The sequence below is a fragment of the Scyliorhinus torazame genome, chromosome 13 (assembly GCF_047496885.1).
Source record: "Scyliorhinus torazame isolate Kashiwa2021f chromosome 13, sScyTor2.1, whole genome shotgun sequence".
NCBI classification, from domain to species: domain Eukaryota; kingdom Metazoa; phylum Chordata; class Chondrichthyes; order Carcharhiniformes; family Scyliorhinidae; genus Scyliorhinus; species Scyliorhinus torazame.
In genome coordinates, this window is record NC_092719.1 from 198,674,680 (window position 1) to 198,687,178 (window position 12,499).

General features: G+C 45.8%; 1 long non-coding RNA gene across 1 annotated transcript; it reads right to left on the bottom strand.

The window, feature by feature from the left end:
• Positions 1-579: 579 nt before the first annotated feature.
• Positions 580-12,499, bottom strand: LOC140388515 (uncharacterized). Its single transcript, XR_011934208.1, has 2 exons — positions 12,354-12,499; positions 580-1,144 (listed from the first exon to the last, which is right to left on the bottom strand). It is a non-coding gene; the product is annotated as an uncharacterized lncRNA (long non-coding RNA).

Below are 12,499 nucleotides of genomic sequence, written 5' to 3' on the forward strand. Positions count from 1 at the left end.
AGCCTCGCCACTGTAATTGTCAGGGTAGCCGTTTACTTGTGAACACGACCGATAGTGATTCTATTATGATCAATAGTGACACCATTACAATTGGTAGTTCAAATAGCCAGTTCTTTGAAACTTGTCTAGGACCAGGACACGTTGCACATGTGATGGTGTCACTGCTCACTAAATTTCCGCATCAATTTTACACAGACCATTTAACTCTGTGCTGAGGGGACTCTGAGGTCACTACTGCACACTCTGGATTCTTGAACCTGAGATGTGCAGAACAGAATGGTGTAGTGCGATTAAACAGCAGTGTCACGCAGGACTCCGTGTCTCCTCAGTAACTTTGAGGATTTGTGAGACTAATTGTTGTGGACAGTGCAGTATCAGTAAACATTGGGATCGCAATGCAGCAGTAGTAGCATAGAATAATTGGATGTAGCAGGGGTGAACTTGACTCCTGTACGTGTCTGGTGTGAGGGACGTGGCAACTTGCACTCGTGAGTAAAACCTGTTGAACAGGACTAAGGTGATCGGTAGCCCAGAAGCACATCCCAGACAAATGGACATATTTGTGCAGGTCACTGAGAGTTCAAAGACGTGTAGTTTTTATTTACCGTCTATCTCACAAGACTCAGCTTTCGCAAAGTGAAATCCTATCTAAGAACAGATTTTCTCTCACAGAAACAAAAAACATTCCTCATTACAGTGTAAATTATTATGCATCACATTAAATAAAGCACATCAGATTCTGCGTGATGTCTAATTTTTTGTTCATGGCTCTAGTTCAGGGGGCTTGTGAATCTGACCTTTTCATTCCACAATGCCTCTTTTGCAGATAAAAGCAGTAAATGTTGGAACTACTCAGTAGGTCAGGCAGCATCTGTGAAAAGAAAGAGGCGTTTACCTCTGATGAGTGGTCAGCGACCTGAAAATTAAACTGTTTCTTTCTTCACATGTTATCCGACCTGCTGTATGTCCAGCATTTTCTGTGCTTGTTTGAGATTTCCAGCATCTGCAGAATGTTGATTTTGTATGCTTTCAACACACCATTCCAGGTGTGTAAATATAAAGTGTTGGTGATGAATCCTTTCCCCAACCATTAAGAATTTCTAGTGAGCCTTTTCGTGCCTACGTAGCAATATTTAGGAATCCTCTACAGATAGAAATACAGAACAAAATTAAGATATTTTTCTTTGAGGGTGACATTATTCTTGAGATCAATTCCCCTCTAAATTAATGCTGTATCTACAATAAACTGAAATTAATCTGATGAAGCTTCCATTGTATCTGTAAATTAATGTCATCTGATGGAATTAATTTCTACTTATGGATGGAAATATTTACTGGCCTCCTTTTCCACCATATTTTCATCTCGACGGCATCATGTCCTGACGGTAGTAATTGTCATTGATAGAAATCTACCATTACACCATTACAGTGTTATAGATCATAGAATCCCTACAGTGCAGGAGGACGCCATTCAGCCCTTTGAGTCTGCACCGACCTTTCGAAAGACTATCTTACCTCGGCCCAATCCCACACCCTAGTCCTGCAACTCCACCCTAAGGGGAAAGTATAGCATGGCCAATCCACCTAACCTGCACATCTTTGGACTGTGGGAGGAAACTGGAGCACCTGGAGGAAACGCACGCAGACACGGGGAGAATGTGCAAACTCCACACAGTTACCCGAGGTTGGAATCGAACCCGGGTCCCTGGCGCTGTTAGGCAGCAGTGCTAACCACTGTGCCACCGTGCCATGCTGTAATGCAGTGTGCCGTGCAATGATACCCAGCTGCCTCTACTTCTTGCTTCAGAAGCTCACACAATAGGGAGGTAACACCCTGTGTGTAGTGGAGTATTGCATCCTTGCACCAGCTAACAGTGACCTAGGTAGCCAAATAATTAGGCGCATGCAACGAAAGTAGTCTTGACTGACTCATTTCACTCTGAAGCAAATTACTTGACATAAATAATCTGACATGGTATTTTGGAATGAATAAGAAACTGAGGGTCACAAAGCCCTACTGCTGGCTGACTTCCATTTACATCATGGATCATAGAACATACAGTGCAGAATGAATGGAATGAAAAGCACGCTATGATCTGGTCTTGTATAATTAAAGATAGAATATGTTATAATTGCTGAATACAAGAGAGTTCTTTCAAAATGAGGAATTGCAGTTAAAAGTATCGTCACACATGTGAATATATCGCCTATCACTAATTAGGGATTTTAAGTTTGGTCAGTCAATTGTTAACTAGCTTTTGGAAAGGCTAACTGATTAGGGGAGCTGACATTCTACTTAATAATAGTATACTAACTTATCATGCTTCTTCAGTCTTTTTAAAAAATATACAGTAAATAAAATCAAAAGGAAAATGCTTGGCGATGTATCTTGTGAGTATGAAAATATAATTTATTGTTTCCACTGATATTTCTCCACATGAGGTTTATATAAAAAGCTTCACCTGCTGATTTTTCTCAATAAATCTTCAGAATATTATTCAGCCAGGCCCTCGCTAACTAGAGCAGGACCGCGCATCTTTCCCTAAGCAGGCTGGAGTTATTAACAAGTTAGTCAGTGCATGGGCTTGAGATGATCTCACAAATATACGATTCACTGATTCAAAGATTTTGATGTGGAAAGATGTCTATACTGTGCTGAGTCCCACTTACAGGCATCTCTGACGTGTATATTGTGGTATCTACAGCATGAGAAGACAGTAACTCTCAATTCCAGGTGTTGTCTCACACACACACATTCAAAAACCATTGATATTTACACAGTGTGAAGATATCATCACTACCGAGAACAATACTCCAGCTCTTATCAGTTCATAAATACTTTGGCAAGATTTCAGGTGCCATTTATTTCTCCACATCTCCATTACAGGATAGGAGGAAAAGCACTGTTAAGATGGTCAGTGAAGCCCTTTTGGTCACAGTCAATTCTAGGATAACCCTGAGGAAACCGCTTAAAATAGGATGTAGATTCATTTTTCAAAAATTCATTTTTACGGGATGTGGGCTTCGCTGACTAGGCCAGATTTGTTGCCCATCACTAACTACCCTTGAGAAGGTGGTGGTGAGCTGCCTTCTTGAACGGCAGCAGTCCCCGTGTTGTAGGCACACCCACAGTGCTGTTAGGGAGGGAATTTCAGGATTTTGACCCCAGCGACAGTGAAGGAACGGCAATATATTTACAAGTCAGGACGGTGAGTGACTTGGAGGGGAACTTCCAAGTGGTAATGTTCCCATATATCTGCTGCCCTTGTCCTTATAGATGGTAGTGGTTGTGGGTTTGGAAGGTGTGGCCGAAGGAGCCTGTGTGTTAAATATGAACGATGGAGTCTTCCAGCTCGAAGCGATGGCAGAGAGCAGGTCACGCAGCCGGCACGTATACTGACGTCATGCGTCCTGTAAGTCTGTGCTTTGGGTGTAAATTCACGGAGGAGTGATTCCTCCATTTAGTAGCTGCCAATAAACAAGTACTGTGAAGAACTGAAGATGGATCATTTTGTAATAAGGAAGAGAGGGCCAGAGACACAAACAGTCCAGGATCCTACAACTGAATCTGCTGGAGAGAACCTCTGAGGAGAGTCCACAGCAGGACAGAGCAATGCTGGTGTGAGCTACATACAGAGCCCCAGGGCCTCTGATGAATAACCCATTAAGAAGAAGCTGAAATCGGGAACAAAGCACTATGAAGATGATATCTTGAGGTATGGCTTTGTTAATTGTGCCAATGCAAGGCCCATGTGTGTTCTCCGCAGGAAAATACTGGAAACTGCAAGTTTAAAACTCTCAGTAGGGGAGCATTTTGGGAACAGTGACCACAATTCAGTAAGTTTTAAAGCGCTGGTGGACAAGGATAAGAGTGGTCCTAGGGTGAATGTGCTAAATTGGGGAAAGGCTAATTATAACAATATTAGGAGGGAAGTGAAGAACCTAGATTGGGGGCGGATGTTTGAGGGTAAATCAACATCTGACATGTGGGAGGCTTTCAAGTGTCAGTTGAAAGGAATTCAGGACCGGCATGTTCCTGTGAGGAAGAAGGTTAAATACGGCAAATTTCAGGAACCTTGGATAACGAGAGATATTGTAGGCCTCGTCAAAAAGAAAGAGGAGCCATTTGTCAGGGCTGAAAGGCTGGGAACAGACGAAGCCTGTGTGGAATATAAGGAAAGTAGGAAGGAACTTAAGCAAGGAGTCAGGAGGGCTAGAAGGGTTCATGAAAAGTCATTGGCAAATAGGGTTAAGGAAAATCCCAAAGGTTTTTACACATACATAAAAAGCAAGAGGGTAGCCAGGGAAAGGGTTGGCCCACTGAAGGATAGGCAAGGGAATCTATGTGTGGAGCCAGAGGAAATGGGCGAGGTACTAAATGAATACTTTGCATCAGTATTTACCAAAGAGAAGGAATTGGTAGATGTTGAGTCTGAAGAAGGGTGTGTAGATAGCCTGGGTCACATTAAGATCCAAAAAGACAAGGTGTTGGGCGTCTTGAAAAATATTACGGTAGATAAGTCCCCAGGGCCTGATGGGATCTACCCCAGAATACTGAAGGAGGCTAGAGAGGAAATTGTTGAGGCCGTGACAGAAATCTTTGGATCCTCACTGATGTCCCGGAGGACTGGAGAATAGCCAATGTTATTCCTCTGTTTAAGAAGGGTAGCAGGATAATCCAGGGAACTACAGGCCGGTGAGCCTTACGTCAGTGGTAGGGAAATTATTGGAGGGAATTCTTCGAGACAGGATCTACTCCCATTTGGAAGCAAATGGACGTATTAGTGAGAGGCAGCATGGTTTTGTGAAGGGGAGGTTGTGTCTCACTAACTTGATAGAGTTTTTCGATGATGTCACAAAGATGATTGATGCAGGTAGGGCAGTGGATGTTGTCTATATGGACTTCAGTAAGGCCTTTGACAAAGTCCCTCATGGTAGACTAGTACAAAAGGTGAAGTCACAGGGGATCAGGGGTGAGCTGGCAAGGTGGATACAGAACTGGCTTGGTCATAGAAGGCAGAGAGTAGCAATGGAAGAATGCTTTTCTAATTGGAGGGCTGTGACTAGTGGTGTTCCACAGGGATCAGTGCTGGGACCTTTGCTGTTTGTATTATATATAAATGATTTGGAGGAAAATGTAACTGGTCTGATTAGTAAGTTTGCAGACGACACAAAGGTTGGTGGAATTGCGGATAGCGATGAGGACTGTCAGAGGATACAGCAGGATTTAGATTGTTTGGAGACTTGGGCAGAGAGATGGCAGATGGAGTTTAATCCGGACAAATGTGAGGTAATGCATTTTGGAAGGTCTAATGCAGGTAGGGAATATAAAGTGAATGGTAGAACCCTCATGAGTATTGAAAGTCAGAGTACCTAGGTGTACAGGTCCACAGGTCACTGAAAGGGCCAACACAGGTGGAGAAGGTAGTCAAGAAGGCATACGGCATGCTTACCTTCATTGGCCGGGGCATTGAGTATAAGAATTGGCAAGTCATGTTGCAGCTGTATAGAACCTTAGTTAGGCCACACTTGGAGTATAGTGTTCAATTCTGGTCGCCACACTACCAGAAGGATGTGGAGGCTTTAGAGAGGGTGCAGAAGAGATTTACCAGAATTTTGCCTGGTATGGAGGGCATTAGCTATGAGGAGCGGTTGAATAAACTCGGTTTGTTCTCACTGGAACGACGGAGGTTGAGGGGCGACCTGATAGAGGTCTACAAAATTATGAGGGGCATAGGCAGAGTGGATAGTCAGAGGCTTTTCCCCAGGGTAGAGGGGTCAATTACTAGGGGGCATAGGTTTGAGGTGCGAGGGGCAAGGTTTAGAGTAGATGTACGAGGCAAGTTTTTTTACACAGAGGGTACTGTGTGTCTGGAACTCGCTACCGGAGGAGGTGGTGGAAGCAGGGACGATAGTGACATTTAAGGGACATCTTGACAAATAAATGAATAGGATGGGAATAGAGGTATACAGACTCAGGAAGTGTAGAAGATTGTAGTTTAGTCGGGCAGCATGGTCGGCACGGGCTTGGAGGGCCGAAGGGCCTGTTCCTGTGCTGTACTTTTCTTTGTTCTTTGTTCTTAAAACTTCAAAGGCATTTGAAGACTAAGCGTGGCGAGTTCGAGGACAAATTTTTTTCGAAGGATGCAGCGAGAACTTAAATCATCAGCTGAAGTCCTTAGCAGAAACGGAATATTGAATAAGGTAGCACGTGAGATCATGAGGACCAAGCAGGCTCACCTGTCGCGCGAAAGGTAAGTGAAAATGGTGTGTCCCGAATGTCAGCAGCATGGGTCACAAAGGTCAACTGGCGTGGGTTGCAAAGGTCAGCCAACATGGGTCGCGAAGATCAGCCGGTGTGGGTCGCGAAGATCGGACGGTGTGGGTCGCGAAGATCGGACGGTGTGGGTCGCGAAGATCGGACGGTGTGGGTCGTGAACATCGGACGGTGTGGGTCGCGAAGATCGGACGGTGTGGGTCGCGAAGATCGGCTGGTTGTTAAAAATGGGTCCCGAGAAAAAATGTTTGAAAAGCACTGTTGTAGATGGTACACATTACTGCTACTGTGCATTGGTGGTGGAGGACATGATTGTTTGTGGAAGGGGTGCCATTCAAGAAGGCTGCTTTCTCCTGGATGGTGTCAAGTTTCTTGAGTGCTGTTGGAGCTGCACTCATCCAGGCAAGTGGGGAGTATTCCATTACACACCTGACGTGCCTTGTAGATGGTGGACAGGCTTTGGGGGGGGTCGGGATGTGAGGATTCCTACCCTCTGACTTGCTCTTGTAGCCACAGTATGTATATGGCTAATCCAGTTCAGTTTCTGGTCAATGGTAACCCCCAGGATTCAGTGACGGTAATGCAGTTGAATATCAAGGGGCGATGGTTTGATTCTCTCTTATTAGCGGTGGCCATTGCCTGCCACTTGTGTGGTGCACATGTTACCTGCCACTTGTCAACCCAAACCTGGATATTGCCGAGGTCTTGCTGCATTTGCACGTGAACTGTTTCAGTGTCTGAGAGGTCACAAATGGTGCTGAACAATGTTAAGTCATCAGCGAATATCCCCACCTGTCCTTATGAAGGAAGGGAGGTCATTGATGAAGCAGCTGAAGATGTTTGGTCCTAAGACACAACGCAAGGAACTGCTGCAGTGATGTCCTGAGATTGAGATGATTGACCTCCAACAACCACAACCATTTTCCTTTGTGCTAGGTGCGACTCCAACCAAGTGCAGTATTTTTCCACTGATTCCACAGAATGTTTAGCTAGGGCTCCTTGATGCTGTATGCAATCTAATGCTGCCTTGATGTCAAGGGCAGTCACTCTCGCCTCATCTCTGGAGTTAGCTCTTTTGTCCATGTCTGAACCAAGGCTGTAATGAGGTCAGGAGCTCCGTGACCCTGGCGGAACCCAAACTGAGCAACCATGAGAAGGTTATTGCTGGGTAAGTGCTGCTTGATAGCACTGTTGGTGACTCCTGCCATCACTTGTTGATGATTGAGAGTAGGCTGATAAGGAAATAACTGGCCAGGTTGGATTTCATAGAATCGTAGGATCCCTACAGTGCAGAAGAAGGCCATTCGGCCCACCGAGTCTGCACTGACCTTCAAAAGAGCACCCTAACCTACCCTATCCCCGTAACCCCAGCTAGGGGCAATTTATCATGGCCAATCCACCTAACCTGCACATCTTTGGACTGAGGGAGGAAACCGGAGCACCCAGAGGAAACCCATGCAGACACGGGAAGAAAGTGAAAACTCCACAAAATCACCCGAGGTTGAAATTGAACCCCAGTCTCTGGCACTGTGAGGCATCAGTGCTAACCACTGGCTACCATGCTGCCCCTGTGTCACCGTGCTGCAGGATTTGTCCTCCTTTTTGTGTACAGGACATACCTGGGCAATTTTCTACAATTCCGGGTAGATGCCCAGTGTTATAGCTGTACTGGAACAGTATGGCTAGGCTGCGCGGCACGTTGTGGAGCACAATTCTTCAGCACTATTGCCAGAATATTGTCAGGGCCCAGAGCCTTTGCAGTATGCAGTGCCTTCAGCCATTTCTTGATATCTCGTAGGATGAATCGAATTGGCTGAAGATTGGCATCTGTGATGCTTGGGACCTCCAGAGCAGACCAAGATGGATCATTGTTTTGGGCACTTCTGGCTCAAGATTATTGTAAGTGCCTCAGCCTTGTCTTTTGCACATATGTGCTGGGCTCCTCCATCATTGAGGATGGGGATATTTGTGGAACCTCCTCCTCCAGTGAGTTGTTTAATCGTCCACCACCATTCGCGATGGATGTGGCTGGACTGCAGAGCTTAGATCTGATCCGTTGGTTTGGGGATCACTTAGCTCTCTCTGTCACTTGCTGCTTATGTTGTTTGGCACACATGTAATCCTGTGTTGTAGCTTCACCAGGTCAACACCTCATTTTGTGGTATGCCTGGTGTTGCTCCTGGCATGCTCTCCGACACTCTGCATTGAACCAGGGTTGATCCCCTAACTTGGTGGTAATGGTGAGTGGGGGATATGCCGGGCCATGAAGTTACGGATTGTGTTGAAGTACAATTCTGCTGCTGCTAATGGCCCACAGTGCCTCATGGATGCCCAGTCTTGAGTTGCTGGATCTGTTCTGAATCTATACCATTTAGCACAATGGTAGTGCCACACATGATAGAGGGTGTCTTCAATGTGAAGACGGGACTTTGTCTCCACAAGGTCACTCCTTTGATACGGTCAATGACAGATGCATCTGCAGCAGGCAGGTAGCTGAGGATGAAGTCTGGTATGTTTTTCCCTCTTGTTGGCTCCCTCACCACCTGCCGCAGGTCCAGTCTCGTAGTTATGTCCTTCAGGACTCTGCCAACTCCGTGGTGCTACTGACCCACTCTTGGTGATGAACATTGAAGTCTACCACCCAAAGTATATTCAGTGCCCTTGCCATCCTCAGTGCTTCCTCCAAGTGGTGTTCATCATGGAGGAGATATGCTCACTGTCTGCTGGTTTCTGGTAAGAGATAATGAAAGCCGCACTATTGCAACTTACTGAAGTGCAGATGGCTCACAGAGTATTCCTCACTGTGGTTCAAGCAGAAAATTGCTCCCTGAAACCCTTGGGCTGATATGGCTTCCCGCTGGCTGCCCATCTCCCTCCCTCTCTTCCTTCCTCTTCCAGATGTTTGTTCAGCTTTGTGTGGGCTCTGTTTATCCTCCAGGTCATAATGTATTCCAACGGGAATGTCTACTCATTTCTGGGAGCAACTGGTTTGTGCAGAAGCCTTGAAGTCAGCCAAAAGCTCCTTTAGCACCTGTCATAGTGCAGTCTATAGGAACTTGAAACAATTATAGAAAGCACCAGTCACTTTTAGAACTATAGCAGTCAGAATAAAACAATTCAACAACTAACCTCTAAGTAAGCCGATGATTCCGTTAAATTGTACAGGTTGTATGGCGGGGTGCTGTTGGGGGGGGTGCCCGGTTGGGACAGGGGGCAGGGTTCTTCCTCCAGTTGAATATGTATTCAGTTGTGCAAGGTGACGAAAGAGCTTCAGCTGGAGCAGGGAGCTCCAAAATGGCACCACTGGTGTCAAATCACAGTTGCTACTCCGCTTGTTCTTTTCTTAAAACAATTCCAACTAAGGGTAAATTTAGCATGGCCAATCCACCTACCCTGCACATCTTTTGGGTTGTTGGGGTGAGACCCACGCACACATAGGGAGAATGTTAGTGTTAGGGCAAACTCCACACGGACAGTAACCTGGGGCTGAGATGGAACCCAGGTCCTCGGCGCCTTGAGGCAGCACTGCTAACTGCTGCTCCACTGTGCCGCCCTGCTCTGCTTGTTCTACACACTTAGAACCATACAATTCCGACAATGCAGAAGGAGACCCAACAAGTCTGTACCGACCCCCTGAAAGAGCACTTTACCTAGGCCCATTCCCCCGCTCTATCCCCGTAACCCCATAATCCCACCTTTGGACACTAAGGGACAATTTATCATGGCCAATCCACCTAACCTGCACTTCTTTGGACTGTGGGAGGAAACTGGAGCACCCGGAGGAAACCCACGCAGACACGGGGAGAAGGTGCAAACTCCACACAGACAGTGACCCAGCCGGGAATCGAACACGGGTCCCTGGCGATGTGAGGCAGCAGTGCTAACTGTGCTGCCCCTTCTGACACAGGTTCACTGTGTTCCCCTGGACTAATGTAGCATCTGGCGTAATTCGTCCCACACAAGTGAGCAGTAATACCACCCAATGGTATGGGCACCAGCCCAATTTACCACGCAATATGTCTAATTTGCACATACTGAACATGCAAAATCATCCATATGCAAAGCCTCATGGGCGGGATTCAGTGTCCCGCCACACCCGTTTTCTGGTACAGGTTTCTCCGTCCTGGCAGCCGGCCAATGGGGTTTCCCATGGTGTGCAGCTCCACGCCCACGGAGGATCCCGCCAATGGAGAATCTCATGTCTTTGAAGAAGACACAGTAAGTTACACACTACATTAGAAATGGTTGTTCAATGCTATCCAGATCTGTATTTGCTATTCAGTGTTTAATTAGCTTCCACCATCACTAACAGTGCACTGCAATCACAACGCCTGGTAAAACGTGTGTGGGGATTTTATTGGAAGTCAGGATGATTCCGGCTCTTAACTGGATTTCAATCAGGTGATTTTGGCCAAAGTTTGGAAAACCTCAAGAGTCAACTGCTGTCCATAGAACACGATAAACTTGCAGTTAGATGGCAGGGTCATTCATAAGAGGCAAAGCCACCACGAGGCAGCAGTTACTAAGCACAAAATTATTTTCTTTTCCTTATTTAAGCAGTGACCACAGAGCTACGGCTGTTGCTTCATGTTCATTACCTGCACAATCCTGACTAACTACATCAAAGATAGGCCACCTGGAAAATGCGGCCAAGGAGTTGCTGCTAGCTTGAGCCTTGAACCTGCCCAGCCTCTCTACTCCACCTGACCCCATTATCGCTGCTGCACGTGTCCCCGGATCCGGGGAAATAAAGAGGAAATGAAATACGACCCACAGTGCAGACTGTAACTCAAAGTCACTTGTAACTTAGAAAATATTTGTTACATTTCGGTTTCTTATTTTTGAATTCCTGAAGGGGCTGCTCTGTAATGGGAAGGAGGAACAAGGAGGAGAGGTACAGGTAGGGACGGAGGTTAGACAAAAAACTAGAGGGGCTGGAGCTGACCATGAGCCTGTGTAAAATGTATTCTCTGTAAAAGAAATGTAATTACCTACAGAGAAGTAATTGACCTAAGAGCAGTTATTTGCCATTTACTTTTTCAAAATAAACAAATTTAAAAAACCATGTTGACCAATCAGTTAGCACCAACACTGATCCCAGTCCCATTCCTCTTCCACAGCCTGATCTACAGTCTAGTCGATCTCCAGAACTGCCTCATTCGAGTTGCAAATTTTCTATGCATTTTAGCAGCAAACATTTGAGCAAACAAGTGAGTGCCGATTTTCAGGCCCACCACAGCGCAAGTCAGCCAACTTGTATTTCTAGGCAATAATCTTCTCCCAATACTAGCACAGGGGGGATCAAACAGCACCAATGTTGTTTTGGGGGTTTGATGGGCTTTCAGTTTCTCCGAACCAGGTTAAATTTTAGGCAGATTCAGGGGTTGAAAAGTCTATGAGTCTGCTTCACCATGGGTCTCGATTAAGTTTGGGCCAAATGGGTTGTCGGTCAGTAGATCTCACTCATAATCAACTAAGCAGTCGGGCACAGAGAACCTTCGCCCGCGTGTTACTCACAGATATACAAGTGATGGCTGTATACCTCAGCAGATTGCAGCAGCATTCCTTGACCCCCCCCCTTCCCCCTCCCCCAAATACACCTTAAAAAAGGATAAATAAGTTACCTGGAACACAAGCACCAATGAACCCCGCCCAGACCAATTCAGTCCTTTTGGGTGATTGGATGAACGGTATCAATCTCGCTCTGAAAAGCAGTTTGAACCCAGGAGCAGACAAGAGTTTATGAAGCACTCTGAGTGTAGTTTTTGTCTTTTTAAAAACTGAAAATGCCTGCATGGTCTGTCCACTGTCTATATAACAGATGATCTACTCTGAAGCTTCCTGGCATGTAGCAACTTTTTTGTTAAAATTCTTTATACATGTGCCACTATATCCTATCTTACCCTGTATTCAGTAGAATTTACATTATATATTTCAGCATTTTTTAAACTTTGTACAGAAAAATATCAAATCAACTTTACAGTCTTGTAGTCAAAGTACAATAAAGTACAGAATCAGATGCTGTCCTGTATGCACCTGAAGTCTAAGAAGTCGATCCTGATTGGTGAATACATACTGTTTGATCCAGGGTCCTTGCGGTGTAGTACATCATCCGCTGTTGTACGTGAATGTTCCAGGGGAAGGATTTCTCTGGTGCAGCGATTTTGTACATCCTTGTGGAGGAGGGGGTGGGGGTGAGGGTGCAGAGGTTTGGGGGGGGGG